The sequence below is a fragment of the Salvelinus namaycush genome, chromosome 8 (assembly GCF_016432855.1).
Source record: "Salvelinus namaycush isolate Seneca chromosome 8, SaNama_1.0, whole genome shotgun sequence".
NCBI lineage: Eukaryota > Metazoa > Chordata > Actinopteri > Salmoniformes > Salmonidae > Salvelinus > Salvelinus namaycush.
In genome coordinates, this window is record NC_052314.1 from 55,532,157 (window position 1) to 55,547,626 (window position 15,470).

The following is a 15,470-nucleotide window of genomic DNA, read 5'->3' on the forward strand; positions in this document are numbered from 1 at the left end:
CTCCCCCAGGCTATGTATCATGTCAGAAAGTTAGAAATGGGGGAGAGAACTTGAACACAATGTAGGCCTAATGCAACATCCTTGTTAATTCTGCTGTGAGATGACTTTATGTAGTGGATTTCAGAGAATTGTCAAATAATTGTATGTATTTTATGGGTATACAGACTGCATATATAGATCAAGGTTATTCAATTACGTTAAAAGGCAACATTAGCTCGTTTTCAGTCTTTCATGTGTTATTTATTTTCCCAGTTAGTGAACTATCTGACCAATCAATTGCATTAATTGATCAATTAAACTACCAGGGAGAAAGATAACCATCAGTACTTTGGCCCTTGGGGGATGGAAATAAATAGCCTCACCACACTCATTTGAGAAGTACCACCTGACATGACGATTGCACTGGGGTGAAGACTGGTGTGGATTTTCCCAATCTCTGTGTATATGGCATTGTTATAAATGCTTTTTTATCTTTTCTTTTTCTTTTTGCCTCACGTCATAAGCAGACCATTTCCCACAGAAAGTATCTAACAGGTAAACATCTTTGATTTTGACCTTTGTTGAAAAGCCGCAAGCTCTTTGAAAATCAAGACTGAGGCAGGTACACTAAAGCGAGCGAAGAAATTCAATGTATTTTGTTCATGTTCTTTAAAATGACATTCCTTCACCTTCTCATACATATTGACTGCAGTTACAATGGAACGGAGGTCTTATCTGTGGGCACTCATGAGTGAGAAACCACTCGAATGCTCTCGGGAAATAACAATAGTGCTGTTTGCTTTGCTTGCCAGAGTGAATATACAACGCTGTATTCGGGTTTAACAGCACATACCAACAGAGATGGATAAACAATGGATATTATACAGGCAATAATAATAATACCCATAAGTATGATTTGTGAAAGCTCATAACATACTCCTGAAATCCTCAGAAGCCACAGGGGTTGTTTACAATACGTTGTAGAGCATTGCTGGGGGGAAAAATCTATCATGCCTAAAGCAATGCTCATGAATGACAAAAGCGTTTGGTTGTTTGGATGTTAAGGGATGGAGCCGTCAATGACAATGTGGCAAATCGAGGGTGAAAATATGAAAGTTAAAAACCTGGCAATAGCCTTAGTGAATATTTCACGGGTGAACAGCTACAGGGCCGAGTCGCCTTGTCAATCATTCGTTCATGTCCGTTTTGATGTGAGAGAGATTAAAGTAGATGTCACACGTCAAAATTTGATGGATGACCCTATGTGAACCTATGTGACCGCTATGTGAACCTAAGGGGCTGCCTGTCAGGACATCCTGATGGTTAGGTGGGGGTCTTTGGGTAAGGGTCCAGTTGTCAGGTCAACCGGTAATGATTTATGACCCAAGCCTGATTTATGACCCTATGTAATGATTTATGACCCTATGTCCTGTTGTAGCAGGCATGCCCATATTTGGGCTTCCGGTCAGGACATCCTGGCCTGGGGTGGGGGTCTTTGGGGTAAGTGTCAAGCTGTCAATGTCGTAAATCAAAAAAAGATCATGATTTATGACCCTATGTAGTGATTGATGCCCCAATGGTTTGTAGAATGGGGGCATGCCCATATTTGGGCTTCCGGTCAGGACATCCTGATGGTTAGGGGTGCTTTTTGGATAAGTAAGTGACCAGGTGTCATGTCAAACTGTTCCTGGATGTCTAGTGTTGGGGGTTGTTAATGAACATTTCAAAGAGGCTGGCTTTGCAGAAGCCTTATAAAGCCCCAGAACAATTCCTGTTTAAGACTGTACAAGATCTTAAGAATAACCATGGAATTTGGGATCGGTGACAAAGCAGTGATGACTGTAACAACTGAAGCGGGTCCTCGGTTGGTCCATAGAGCACGGGCCAAGTATCAACCCGCAATATATGATGCTCCAAAAAAACGTTTTTTAAATGTTTATAGAACCCAAATACCTCCATCAAATGCGCTGAAAGATCAAGTGTTGATGTCTAATGGACAGCTGTGGGGGTATCGGTTTGATTACGTGGCCTGTAGAGTGACCCTCTATACGGTAGCTGAAGGAGAAGAATATACAGACCAGACTGTAGGCTTGGAATATGGTGTTGAAGACTGGTCGGTTTTTCGCAAGGTTGTGTGTCCTGAACTGCGCCTTATCACCAAGGGGTATAGTGTGTTCACGGGCCACGAGACCCGTTGGGAAGGTACCCCTGACTCCTCAGGACGAATATTTCACAGGTTGAAAATACAAAGACAGAATGGACGTCCCTGCGGCTGCGTGGAGTTCTATATCGGCACCCAGGAAATCCGAAACCAAAACCTCAGGGAGGGGGGCCATACTGGGGATACACGACTGCGTCTGCTTATTCCTTTTAAAAGTTGGGATGTAATGGAATTGAAAATGTTGCAGGCGTTGGATGATCTCTTTGTACAGAGCCAACAGCGGCAGAGCCTTGTTCATTTAAAAAAGTGCATAATATATACGAATCGTAAAGATTACGATGCAAAAGAGCCTCCAGAAGATACAGCGTCAGAAGAAAACTAAGTAAGCGGATGCTTTAACCACGCCCCCCCAGATACCCAATGGCCTTGTTCTACAATAAAAAGAAAAAAGCAGCCAGTTCTTCATTTCAGCATACACCATGGATCTCCAGACCATCTACGTGGACGCATCTACGTCATGGGGCCCCGAAACTAAGGACTCAATGCCTCACAGCCCTACACTCTACTCACCCCTGGCAAGACCCTCGACACCCCCTACATGTACCCAGCCTGAGGATGTGTTTGATGGGGTGGTCAGTACTATTTTTGTGGATACCATCAAGGCCTCTGTAGCTACACTTTTAGACTTGGTGATTGGCGACTATATAAGAGAAAAATGCATCGGCTGTGAGATCAATCACCCCAGCCAGCGTCGTCATCCTTGCCTATACGACCCTCCGAGATACTACTTTTTCAATCATTTTGAGGAGCTGGTGAAAAGACTGTGGTCCCGCAGGTTTATACCCTCGCTGGTCAGCGCCCTGGAGGCTATGGGTCTTGTGCCGTCTATCCCTAGAGTTTACGGGGTAACCGAGGCCTTCCTACATGAACTGAAGGAGGCAATTTTCATCCACGAGAAACTCAAAGAAATCCGACACACCCTGGTGGCCGACAACAAATACCGGGAAGCTGTGGTTGCTGATGTGGTGCTTTTCTGGCTCAATAAATCCCAAGAGACCGAGTGACATTTTGTTATTTAGAGCTATGGGTAACTATGTGTCTACGATGTTTGAGCGAATAAATACCTTTTTTCTTTTGAGAGACCTTACATATGTTATGCATCAGATTATTGAAAATAAAGTGAACAAGGGATCGTTCTACACGACACACAATACCTGGGCTAATGTAGAGCGTTTGCTGAAAATGGAGCAAATCATGAAACAGGTCCGACATACGGGCGAGAGTTTACAATGGACACATATGGTATCAAGGCTTGTTGAGGATTCTGAAGAACTAGAAATAACTTTGGCTAAGATTTTACATTATTTGTTTGAACCACCCTTTAATGTGAATGTGTATCATATTTGTTGTTTATATACTTATATATCAGACGTGTGTGTTTTAAAAATTCAGCGACACAAAACTGTAAATCTAAACCATATATACAGGGTGTTGCATGCTGTGATTGTTGAGAAAACTGGGACTTGTATCTTGCAACAAATCCTGAATTGTCTGTATACGTAATACTTGTTGCATTCTTAAAATAAAAATTCACAAACTGAAATGTTGTCGTTATATGAAAGTGGCTCATTAACGTTATTGTACCTCAGCGAGGCAAGAAGGATGGCTGAGCAGCTGTTGAAAAACATATATTATAATCCCGCTAACCCCGGGTCTTATGGGGGTAAAGAGCGTTTACAGAGAGCTATAGTCGAAGAAACAGGTAGTCTGTTAAGCGATGCTAAAGTGAATGAATGGTTATCCGAGCAAGATGCCTACACTCTACATAAACCTGTAAGAAAACAATTTCCAAGAAATAGAGTTTTTTCTACGCACCCCTTATCCCAATTTCAGGCGGATCTATGTGACATGCAGGCCCTGGCCGATAAAAATGATGGAAATCGCTACATGCTAACGGTTATAGATATTTTCTCTAAAGTAGCCTTTGTAAGGGTGTTAAAAAATAAGAGCGGGGCAGAGGTAACCCGGGCCTTTGACTCGATCTTGAAGGCAGGAGGCGCACCCAAGAAAGTGCAGACGGATGGCGGAAAAGAATTTTTTAATAAAACATTTCAGAAGCTAATGAATAAGTATAATATAGTACATTTTGCTACAGGCTCTGATTTGAAAGCTTCGGTTGTGGAACGCTTTAATAGGACTTTGAAAGAGCGGATGTGGCGATATTTTACAGCTCACAACACCCACAGATATACAGACATAGTTCAGGATTTAGTAAACGGGTACAACCACAGCTTCCATAAGAGTATACGTATGAAGCCCTCTGACGTCTCTTCGGAAAACTCTTTTCAAGTCTTTAAAAATATGTATGGTTTGTTCCCACTTCGCCGTAAGAAAAAAATGACTTTTAAATTCCTAGTGGGTGACTTGGTTCGTATATCAAAGTTGAGGGGTGTTTTCGACAAAAAATACGAACAAGGCTTTAGCTCGGAGTTGTTTACCGTTACCGAATGTCTGCCACGCATTCCGCCGGTCTACAAATTAAAAGATTATGACGGGGATCTTATAGAGGGATCTTTTTATGAGAAGGAATTACAGAAGGTCCAGTTGGGTAAAGACAAAGTCTTTCACGTGGAGGAGATTCTAGATCAGAAGAGAGAAAAGGGTAAAAAATGGTTGCTGGTCCGCTGGAAAAACTGGCCTCAAAAGTTCAACAGTTGGGTATTGGAGCAGGATGTGGTGGAGGCAACGGGGATTAATTTAAACCCCTAGTCATGATAACTAGCGCATCATTCGCGTGTACACAGTTGGGCATCATGGAACACAGCGGCTTCTACCTGACTCTCCCCAGTAATGCGTCGGCACAGATATATCGTAATAATCAGAGTTCGAAGTATACAACCAATTTTCCAAAGCCTATAGAGTTATCAGAGGCTTGGGAAGTAGGTCTCAGCGAGATTACATACCCCCATAGTTGGTATAATATCAAAGCTAAGGACCGTGATTTTTATTGCAAAAGGTTATCGGAACCTGCGAAACTTATTAAGCTTAAAAAAGGTTTCTATAGAACCGTCGACAGGATCGTCTCAGAGTTGAATGAACACCTAACCCTGAACAAGATGGAAATATTCCTATTCTACAATCCAATCCATAAAAGGATACAAATCTCAGGGCCTGCTAACGGAGGTATAAAGACCAGCGGTAATTTATCCTACATGTTGGGGATGGGTCCCAATAAATGGACGTATGTGAACGATAAATTATTCCCATTCCCTGCGGATATACATGCAGGCTTTTACAACATATTTGTCTATACCGACATCATAACCTATCAAAGGGTCGGAGACAGCTGTGTGCCCCTCCTGCGAACAGTTCATATAGACGGAAAGGATGGGGACATCGTCACTGTCAATTATGACAAGCCGCACTACGTACATGTCAGCAAGAACTATATTGAAAACATTCTGGTTGAGCTTAAAACGGATCAGAACGAAAACATTGAATTTACTTATGGTAAAACGATTGTAAAACTCCACTTTAGACCCACCAAAACCTCTCTACATATATAATATCTGTATTATATTTATAAACATAATACAAATAAAAGAGTTATGGAGCACCATCAGCTCGACCCTAACCGTTATGTTTCATACTATGTGGATCAAGTTGGTAATGGACTACCAGGATATCATGGAGCACCGACAATGTATGGTGCGGGGATAGGCGGTATATTCCGTAACCTGTTTAGGATGGTTTTACCGTTTATGAAGAGGGGCTTCAGCATAGCCAAACCACATTTAAAATCCGCGGCTAAAAATATAGTAAGTGAGGTTGTAGCCAATGCTATGACCCGAAGGGCGTCACCAGATGTGGAGCATCAAGAAGGCTCGGGGCTTATGATATTGTCTCGAAGACCAAAAAAGAGACCCCCAGGTTTAAGACGCAGGCCGGCACCTAAAAAGCGGCGGTTAACTGTTAAAAGAACCTCAGTAAGTCAAAGACGAGGTAAAGTGAGGAGGTCTGAACCAAAACAGGCTAAAAGAATACTAGGAAGTATTTTCTAAAAGAATAAGTGACATGGCTCTTTTACATCGAATGTCCTCTGAAGCTATAAAGACAGAACTCGATCTTTTCACGGCCCCTTTAACGCAGCATTCAATAGATAGATCCAGTTATGTGGAGATAGCCCCTCTCTCTGCTATTACCGATAACGGGCCTATCGAATTTTTCATACCAGGCCACGGTGACAACTATCTGGACCTCAACAACACCTTGGTGCATTTACGTCTAAAAGTGACCAAAAGAGATGGGTCTAATATTGCAGGCGATGCCAAAGTGAGTCTCATTAATTACCCCTTGGCCACCATTTTCTCCCAAGTTGATGTGACTTTGGGTGAACGCCTAATCAGTCAAAGCAGCGCCACATACCCTTATAGAGCCATCATGGAGTGTTTACTAAACTACTCCGAAGACACTCTCAAAACACAATTTAGCGCCGGGCTGTTTAGCAAGGATACTGCAGGAGCCTCTATGGAATCGACAGACCCTTCCACCGGTGCAAACAAAGGACTAGCGGCACGAGCTCGCTACTGCGCCGAATCTCGAGAGTTTCATTTGCTAGGCCCTATACACTCTGACATTTTCTTTCAAGAACGGTTACTCTTAAATTCGGTTGATTTAAGATTAAAATTAACCAGGGCCAAGGATGATTTTTGCCTGATGTCTCCCCAAGACGGGGATTTTAGTTTGAAAGTGTTGGGGGCCACCCTTTTTATTAAAAAAGTGTCTGTATCTCCGGCCGTACGCCTGGGTCACTCACATGCTTTGATGAAAGGAAATGCCCTTTACCCTCTCCAAAGAATTACCATGAAAACCTTTAGCATACCTGTGGGCAGTAGAATCTGCAGTCAAGAAAACCTATTTCTAGGCCCTTTACCTAGATATGTGGTTATAGGTCTGGTTGATCACGCCTCTAATACGGGGAGTTTAGATAAAAACCCCTTTAATTTTCAACACTTCAATGCAGAGTATGTAGCTCTCTGTCAGGACGGACGTCAGGTTCCTGCTAAGGCTTTCCAACCCCAATTTAACAACAACATATCTGTGCGAGAATTTTACAATCTATTCCTGGCTACAGGGAGGCATCTAAAAGATCTCTCTTTACCTATTGACAGAAATGATTTTGCAGAGGGTTACACGTTGTATGCTTTCAATTTATCCCCTGATGATGACACCTCAGGAAATCTGTCTGTGGTGTCCCAAGGTAACCTCAGGCTGGAAATGCGTTTCCGTACACCTTTAGCCTGTACAGTTAGCATGATTGTTTACGCATGCTCTGATTCAATCTTGGAAGTGAATGCCCGAAGACAGGTCTTAGTGGATTATTATTAAGGACCTTTGAGCAAAGACATGAATACCCAAGAGTTGGAAGGGCTCATGAGCCGCTTGATTGGAAAACAATTTTGTGGAGTGATGGCTTGTGATGAATTACCTATTGAGATATGGCCTGAGAGGCCTGCAATGTTTATTGTCAATACCCATCCTAAACACATGCCTGGTGAACATTGGCTAGCTATGACATTAGAACAGGAAGGTGGAAGAAAAATCTCAACTTTTTTTGATTCCTATGGCTTTCCCCCCGGTTTTTCACATTTCCCTAAATCTATTAAAGATTTTTTGACCCTAAACGGTTCAAAGATCTACTACAGCATCAAACAAGTGCAAGATAACCTTTCCACTACATGCGGTCACCACTGTGTATTTTACCTGTGCCAAAGAGCCCGGGGAGTTTCTTTTGAAGATGTTATGTTTCTTTATAAGGATGATTTAAGAAGTAATGATAACTTTGTATCTTGTTTTGTTAGAAAATATCAAAAGTGTTCAAATGTGTGTCGTTTAAGAACGCGTAATCAAGGCGTATGCTCACGTCATATGTTTCAAGAATGCCACAAATGTTAAATTGCTTATTTTTCAAATAAAACATTTTATTGAATTTAATCATAGTCATTCAAAAGTCATTTTCAAAAGTCTAACCACGCCGAGAGATCGGGATTAGGAAAAGGTCCTGAGACGTTCATGGGAGTAAATGAGTTAGCATCATCGCTTTCATAGGGGGGCGGTGTCGTTGGGGCAGCTTTAGGGGTGCTGTATCTCGTTGAAGGCTTTTGTTTTAAAGCTTGAATCTGTTGACGAAGCTTATGGTTGGGTACACCCGAGAGGGGAATGTTCAGGATTGCCAGGGCCTTAAGAAACTGACGCCAGCCGGGAGGCCTTCGGTCATCAGCAACCTTGTGGGCAGCCGTGGTACTTTTAAGTAAGTCCACCATATGGGACCCCCTAACAACAGCGCCCTGAAGTATAAACTCTCCAGAATCGTTCCAAGCAGCTAACCCCTTTGAGTCTTTTATCTTGTTCATAATGTATTTAACATTCTTCCTGTTACGTAAAGGCACATGTGTCAGTAGGTCATGCATAACTTTATCTTCAAAAGGCATTTGAGCTTCACCAGACATAGGATCTTCACTAGGTAAGATCGCCGGTACAGGCCTTACCGGGGCCTGGCTATCGTTAGGTTCGACATCTGTTAAAGGGTCCGGTAGGGAAAGTGTTAAATGGTTGGTCTCTCTCTCCCCTTGCTTTACCAGAGTCAAATATCTTTGCATTAGGTTTGTGTATTTTTGGATCTTATCATAGGGGTTCAATCCTTTTCGGTTCAAAACATCCTTCATGGCCGTATCCAAATCATTTTCAGCTGTTTGTCTGATATTTTCAGGACCCTGCATTTGATTTTTAAGTCTATCCAACTCTTGTTGTGGCACCAAGTACATTTTAGTGGCCATCACACCGCGTGTTCAACCCCCACGTCTGGCCGCAATAAGGCTGGTGATGAAGGGCACGTCTATACTGAGTAAAGGTAGAAGAAAACCCCCAGACTGTTGTATACTATGTCTTTTCTTTTGAAGACTGGCCCTTTTATTGGCAAAGAGTTTGATCGCGGTCTTTTGTCTCTTTAATTTTTTCAATTGGTTCAGGGTGAGTGGAATGCGTCCTTTGAGAAGATTCAAAGCAATCTCACATAAGGCTAATATGAGATCTGAAGAACAACTACCCAAGATGGCCTTCCGTCCTTTAGCTGTAGACCCAACTAGCCTTGTCAAGAGGGGCAGGTTTCTTTTTAAACGCAGAGACATAGCGTTTACTTTTTAGGAAGGTATGCAGCAGGCCGCTCCCACGGAAACAGCCCTGTACGTAGCCTAAGGTGTTCTGGAGTATTTGCTTTTAAATCCACGATTAAATAAGAAAATGGCTCTTTGGTAGCGTCCTCATAGCTCTCCATAAAGTATGATTTCCGTCCAGGGTACATCTGCTGAGCTAGAGTGCTAATTTGCAGTTTGTCTCTAGGATTTTTAAACAATACCATGTAGTTGGCATTCAAGCTAATGGTCCGACTATTTTTACCTTGGTGAAACACATTCTGGACCAAGTAAAGCACGGACAGGTTTCTATGATGAGTATATTGGGTAAAAGCTCGTGCAATTTCGGGGTGTTCGCTACCAGCAAATAGCATATCGTCCAAAACCAGCAGATTATATTTATGTGGGGGGAGAAGTTCATCATCAGACAGAGATTCGGGTATTCCTTCAACAAACTTGATTTTTATTGTCTTCAATAATTCATCATACAGAGGTTGGTAACATGAATAACACCATACAATATTGTCAGGCTTTTGAGATAACACATGTTCAGAATTCTCTAAAATACTTTTTACAAAAAAAGTTTTACCACTGTTTGATGGGCCTGCAATTAAGGCCGAAAAGGGCAGTTTTAAACGGGGGTCAAAATCCTCGACAGCCGTCATTATATCTTAAGCTTTAAGACACACTGGGGCTTGTAGCCTAAGTCAGTAGCCAAAGGGCAATGTGGTACCGTCAGGCAATAGCCGTCTCTTGTCATAGACTACCCTGAATCTTTTAGTGAGTGGGGCGTTTCTTAGATGGAACCCCTTTTTATCCCTCACTATTTTGTTGTAGGAGGTCAAAATCTCCAAGTCACTATTCTTGTCATTTACGAACCCCTCGACCAAGCGCGTGATTGATTCCAAGTTTACACGCGGGGCATTTTCGTAGTTTTGAGTCACGCCTTTGGCTTTCAACACCACGTGATTGTCTTTAGTCCTAAAAGCATAGCTTTTGGGCCCACATGAGGACCATTCTGTGATATGGTCACCCTCGGCGAGTTCACTAGTTAAACCCCCAAGATAGTTGCTAAGTGGGGGGTTCCAATCCCCCGGCTTGCTTACATAGACCACAGAGTCTGTGTCGTGGTAAAGAACCCGCCGCTGAAGCTGTTCCATGAGGGTGTACAGTTCAAGTCGGGCATAGGCTGTGGTAAATGCTGCAAGAAACACATTTACATTACCTGGGGGTAGAACCCACTTTGGGTTGCGCCGCCATTGCACCATGGCAATGTCTTGACTCAAGAATGAAAAATGTGAAATTTCGTATTGGTCCGAAAAAACAAATTCCAAAAATTCTTCCGGGTCTTTAATGATCGAAGTTGTTAGCATATTGCTTCTCTGCGCTAACTTCCCCCAAAGGGAGTTCAAGTACAATTTCGAAACATTTCTTTTGGTTTTGTTGACCTGTATTCTGTCAGGGTCAAGAAGTATGCCTTCTCTGTCATGGTAGTCTTGAATGTACTTCTCTTTACTCTCTTGATCTGTGACCGATGCTGGATAGCCTGAAGCCATCTGCTTGCATCTCAAGAAGGTCTTGATGTACTCTTTAAAAAGTGTGTCTGATTTCCTGGAAAAGTTCCACACTTCAAAGATTTTGGCCACACGATACCCCTTCTCCAAAGCCTTAGAGAATTCAACGGTGACCCATACACCTGTCAGGGCTCTTTCTTGATCTGAGTGATCACATGGGTTTTCCTGGTTGTTGTGTTCACAGCATGTGCGACAAAGGGGAAAGAAAAGTTTTCCTTTAGACCCCTTGTAAGGCAGCACAGGTATAAACAGACCCCTAGGAGGGTAGACAGTCGCTTTGATTAAACCAAAATAATTTTGAGGTATGTCAAAGTCGCTGTGAATAATTTCAGGATGCCCTATAGGATAGCATGAGGAACTCATTACATGAGGATATAGGGATGTAAAATCTACATAGCCTATTGTCTCGTCGGGTTGAGCTACATAACGCAATGTCAAAGCATTGGTCCTGCCTCCAAACAAGGCCTGTCTCGGTTCCAGGGGCTCTGGAGGGTCATATTGGGTAAGGAAGGCCTGAACATGAGGATCCGCCTTTTTCAGGGCTGTCCATTCGTGTTCCCACAAAACCACAACTTTTAACCCGTAAGTAGCCTTTAAAGAATTCAGTTTGTCTTGAAACTCTTGGTACATTTCCCCAAAAGTCTTTTGGGTTAGGACACACATGGCCTGGGGGACAAAGCATAATTTACAACCGTGGAAGAAACAACCGTTGTACTCATACACTGTCTCAACACCGTCAATCTGTGTGTATCCATCGACATGGTAAGGCCCAAAAGCCTTCTCCCCCCGATTCAAAGCATGTTGGATAAAAACATTTTTATCCTGGGCGAGGTACTCCAACCATTGAATGGAACCACTAGAGTAGGCCTTGAATTGTCGTCGGTAGTTGTCTGGCGATGGGATAGCTATAGATGCTGGAGTTAGATAGTGTGTACGATAGGTTTTCATGCACGCGGATGCAATAGTTGTACAGCTCCAGGGGTCAATGCCTGCATCTTTGATTACCTCTTCTCTGAATCTGAGGCATCCTTCACGTAGTATAACCACGTCATTGTCACAGTATGATTCCATCTCTTTATGAAAATCAAAAGTTCCATGTCTTACTGTCTCGTACCACGTCATGAATTTCTCACGCTCTTTGGGAGACATTTGATCACAACCGTACATTTCGGGGGCTGGATAAGCTCCTATATAATGTAGATTCTCCTCAGATGTGAAGAAGTGGGGGAAATAGCCTTTGACCGAGTTTTCAAAACCCAAGGCCTCTGGCATTTGAGCCAATCTCATGGGTAAGAAGCTTAAGCTGTCAATGTATCTCTGTTTGAAGGCGTGGTCAACAAAACATAAGATTTTACTCCCTTGAGCAATGACACTGGGCGCCACGCCTTGCTGTATCAAAGGGTTCAGAAGCAGATAGGAGTCATAGGCTCGCGCATTGTGAGCTATAAACGTGAAGTTTCTGTACTGGGCCTTTCTAAAATGTTTTAGAAAGAGTCGGGCGCAATCGGGCCCCTCGGCCGACCACTTTTCACCGGTGAAAGTCATGGTAGATACAAAAATAGGCAAGTGAACCCCTGATTGCTGATTTGTCTCAAAATCATAAAAAACATATTTCTCTGTATGTTCATCTTCAGCCAAGGGCTGAATGTAACACTCATGTGGTACTTCTTGAACAAGTTCTGCGTCTCTGCTTTTCAAGGGCCCTTTACAGATTGGGCAATGTAGAATACCACAAACATGGGGTTTAGGGCTGTCTATTTTAAGGTTGTAATTGCAATGACATTTTGGACATTTCTTGTTAATGTCACAACTGCTTACAGATTTACAGGCCTTGGGGTGCCATGTTTCAGTTTTGTGTTTTTCGTAACAGTAGGCCGAACGACATGTGCGGTGACAATCCTCACAGGGTGTCAAGTTTAGCGGTTGCATAGGGCATTGTTTATCCAGACATACTGAACAGTTATAACGGCACGAGTGCCCCCCCTTGCGGGTGTAGCCGGTATGACAGGCTGGACAGACATATGGGGCGCCTAAAAATGCTGTGATGTTAGTTACGGCATAGTAATGCTCATTTTGCACATAAAAGTACATAGTCTTAGGGTGTGGTTCTTGTATATTTTGGAACTTCAAGAGAGCGTCATTAGCCCTGCTGTGGTACAAAACCACAATCTTGATATTCAGAAAGTTTTCAAATTTGCCTATGTCGGAGAAAGCCACAGCCTCCTGTATACCTAAACCCACAGCCTTTTGTAGCTCTTGAGCTTTCTGTAACGCTTCGCGCTCTGTACATCCTGGGCTGAGTAAGTGGGCCAAACCTATGGCAAAGCATAGCTTATTACCATGATTGTGAACGATTATGAGGTAGGCCTTTTTATTGCTTATGATTTCGGACTGCATCAGGCTATCGAGTTTACGTCTCTGCCCGCCGCCCCCTTGTGGTGGCCGGACTAATTGTACTACAAGTTCGAGGGTCCTATCTGCTAGCACGTTTAAATTTGACTGAACAAGGCGTTCTAGCAGGTTAACAAATTGTTCAAGATCTGCTTCACCCTTATTTAAAATAAGCGATACACGGCTCTGCAGACTGTCTCCAAAAATTTCCAACTGTAAGGTATCCCTTGGTTGGCTATAAGCTCTAACTCTATCTACCAGTTCATTCAAAGTGTCCATAAGCATTACGTAAAACACAGCATATTCCCGAATCTGACCCCCCCATGCGAAATTGAAAAACTGTCGAACCTCAATATTGTGGAATTTATTTCGATACAAAACATGTTCACTGCGATCAAGACCATCCCCATCCTGATTTGCTAGACAATTGTCCAACTGTTCAAAAACATCGTATTGGGTTTCAGACTCTTCAGACATGGGTGTTAAAGGCTGGCTTAGAGGTGTAGGTGGTGCAGAATTAAACCTAGGGCTCTCGTTCTGTACATTGTGATCAAGACCTTCCCGCTCCAGATTTGATAGACATTTGTTCAGCTGTTCAAAAACATCGTATTGGGTTTCAGACTCTTCGAACATGGGTGTTAAAGGATGGCTTAGAGGTGTAGGGGGTGCAGAATTAAACCTAGGGCTCTCGTTCATCAGGGTAATTAAAGATATGATTGATTCGGGTATCTGTGATAACCTGTTTTCATCGGCAGACCCTGACTCATTCATACGTGTAATAATTTCAATGAGTTCGGAGGGAATCTGGGATAATAGGTTTTCATCTATAGCCCCTATGTCAATTAGCCCAGAATCATTCATATGGTTAATTATATCTTGGAGCTCTGTAGGGATTTCCGCTAAGAGGGTTTCAATTGTCTCGCTTAGGTCTATAGGGGGCGCCATTTCTCTACTTAAGGATGTGTGTGCTTGTGTTTTTTACATATGTGTTTTTTAACGGAGGTATTTGCTTGTTTTAACCCTACTGTTGTTTAACATGCGGGGAAGCTCTCTACGCCAGAATGACACATCCTGATTGTATTGATGTTCGAATAGAATACCCATACGACGTTGAAGTAAAGCCTTTCGTGATTTTAAACCCTGTGTAAAAGCCTTGAAAAGCACGGCTTGGTCTATTTCACAAGAGGCTGTTGCCCCACCAGAATTGGCCGTTTCAATAAGGTTGGCCACTTCACAGAACATCAAATCGTCTACCTCAGAAATGTCATTTAAAACTTTGAAATCATCAGGCTTCGCTGTTCTGGTGACTGGGGTCTTTGGCGCCTCCTCGGGATCTAGATGTGTAGCTTCTTGGATGTCTTTATAAGCCGGCGAGGAGTCTGCATTAAAAATAATACATACAGAAAAATAGGTTATTAACCCTAAAATATGTTTGATAAAAATGTAAAATACATTTCAGATATAAGCCTATATATTAACAATACATTAATTAAATACCTCGGCTTTTTTGAAGAGGGCTGTTCTGAAGAAGCTCTGAGAACTCGGGAACATGTCTTTGGGCAACCCTAATTATAGCATCTGCCTGGTCTGTAGCTTGTGAGCCTGAAAAAAAAAAAAAAAAAAACAGCATTAGGCCATGTTTAAACATATTATTTTATATATTCAGGCATAAAAATAAAATATATATATAAATGATAATTGATTCATACCTTGTCCTTGTAACGCTGTCTCGTGAATACCCGCCCAGTAGTATTGTTCGGGTGAAGCGGACCTGTGGATCTGGGCACTGATTGTCCGTTGGTGTTTAATAGGGGGCGCCCAACGGTCCTGGCTCAGGGGAGTTGACCTGCCGTTTAAAGTCTCTGTTTGCGGCTTGTGTGTAAATACATCCTGGGAGTAGGGCAAAATTGTCTCGTAGGCATATCCTTCACAGAAACCGTGTAGACTACCTATGGCATCCCTTCTCGGAGGTATTTCCGCTGTAAACACATAAAATAACTTTTAATATAAGATGCCGACACTTTTTGTTTTTAAGGTATAAATATTCTTACGGAATTCTTGGATCTTACTTACTACAATTCAGGGTCGGCGTTGGGATGTAAGCAATTTGTTCCGGAGACCCTACGGCCGGTTCGAGCTCATTTATATCTCGGAGAATCTGCGTGAAGGTTTGAG

General features: G+C 42.7%; 1 long non-coding RNA gene across 1 annotated transcript; it reads right to left on the bottom strand.

Annotated features, from left to right (window-relative positions):
- Nucleotides 1-14,585: 14,585 nt before the first annotated feature.
- Nucleotides 14,586-15,218, bottom strand: LOC120052009. Its single transcript, XR_005477350.1, has 3 exons — nt 15,005-15,218; nt 14,793-14,897; nt 14,586-14,674 (listed from the first exon to the last, which is right to left on the bottom strand). It is a non-coding gene; the product is annotated as an uncharacterized LOC120052009 (long non-coding RNA).
- Between the last annotated feature and the right edge of the window lie 252 nt (nt 15,219-15,470).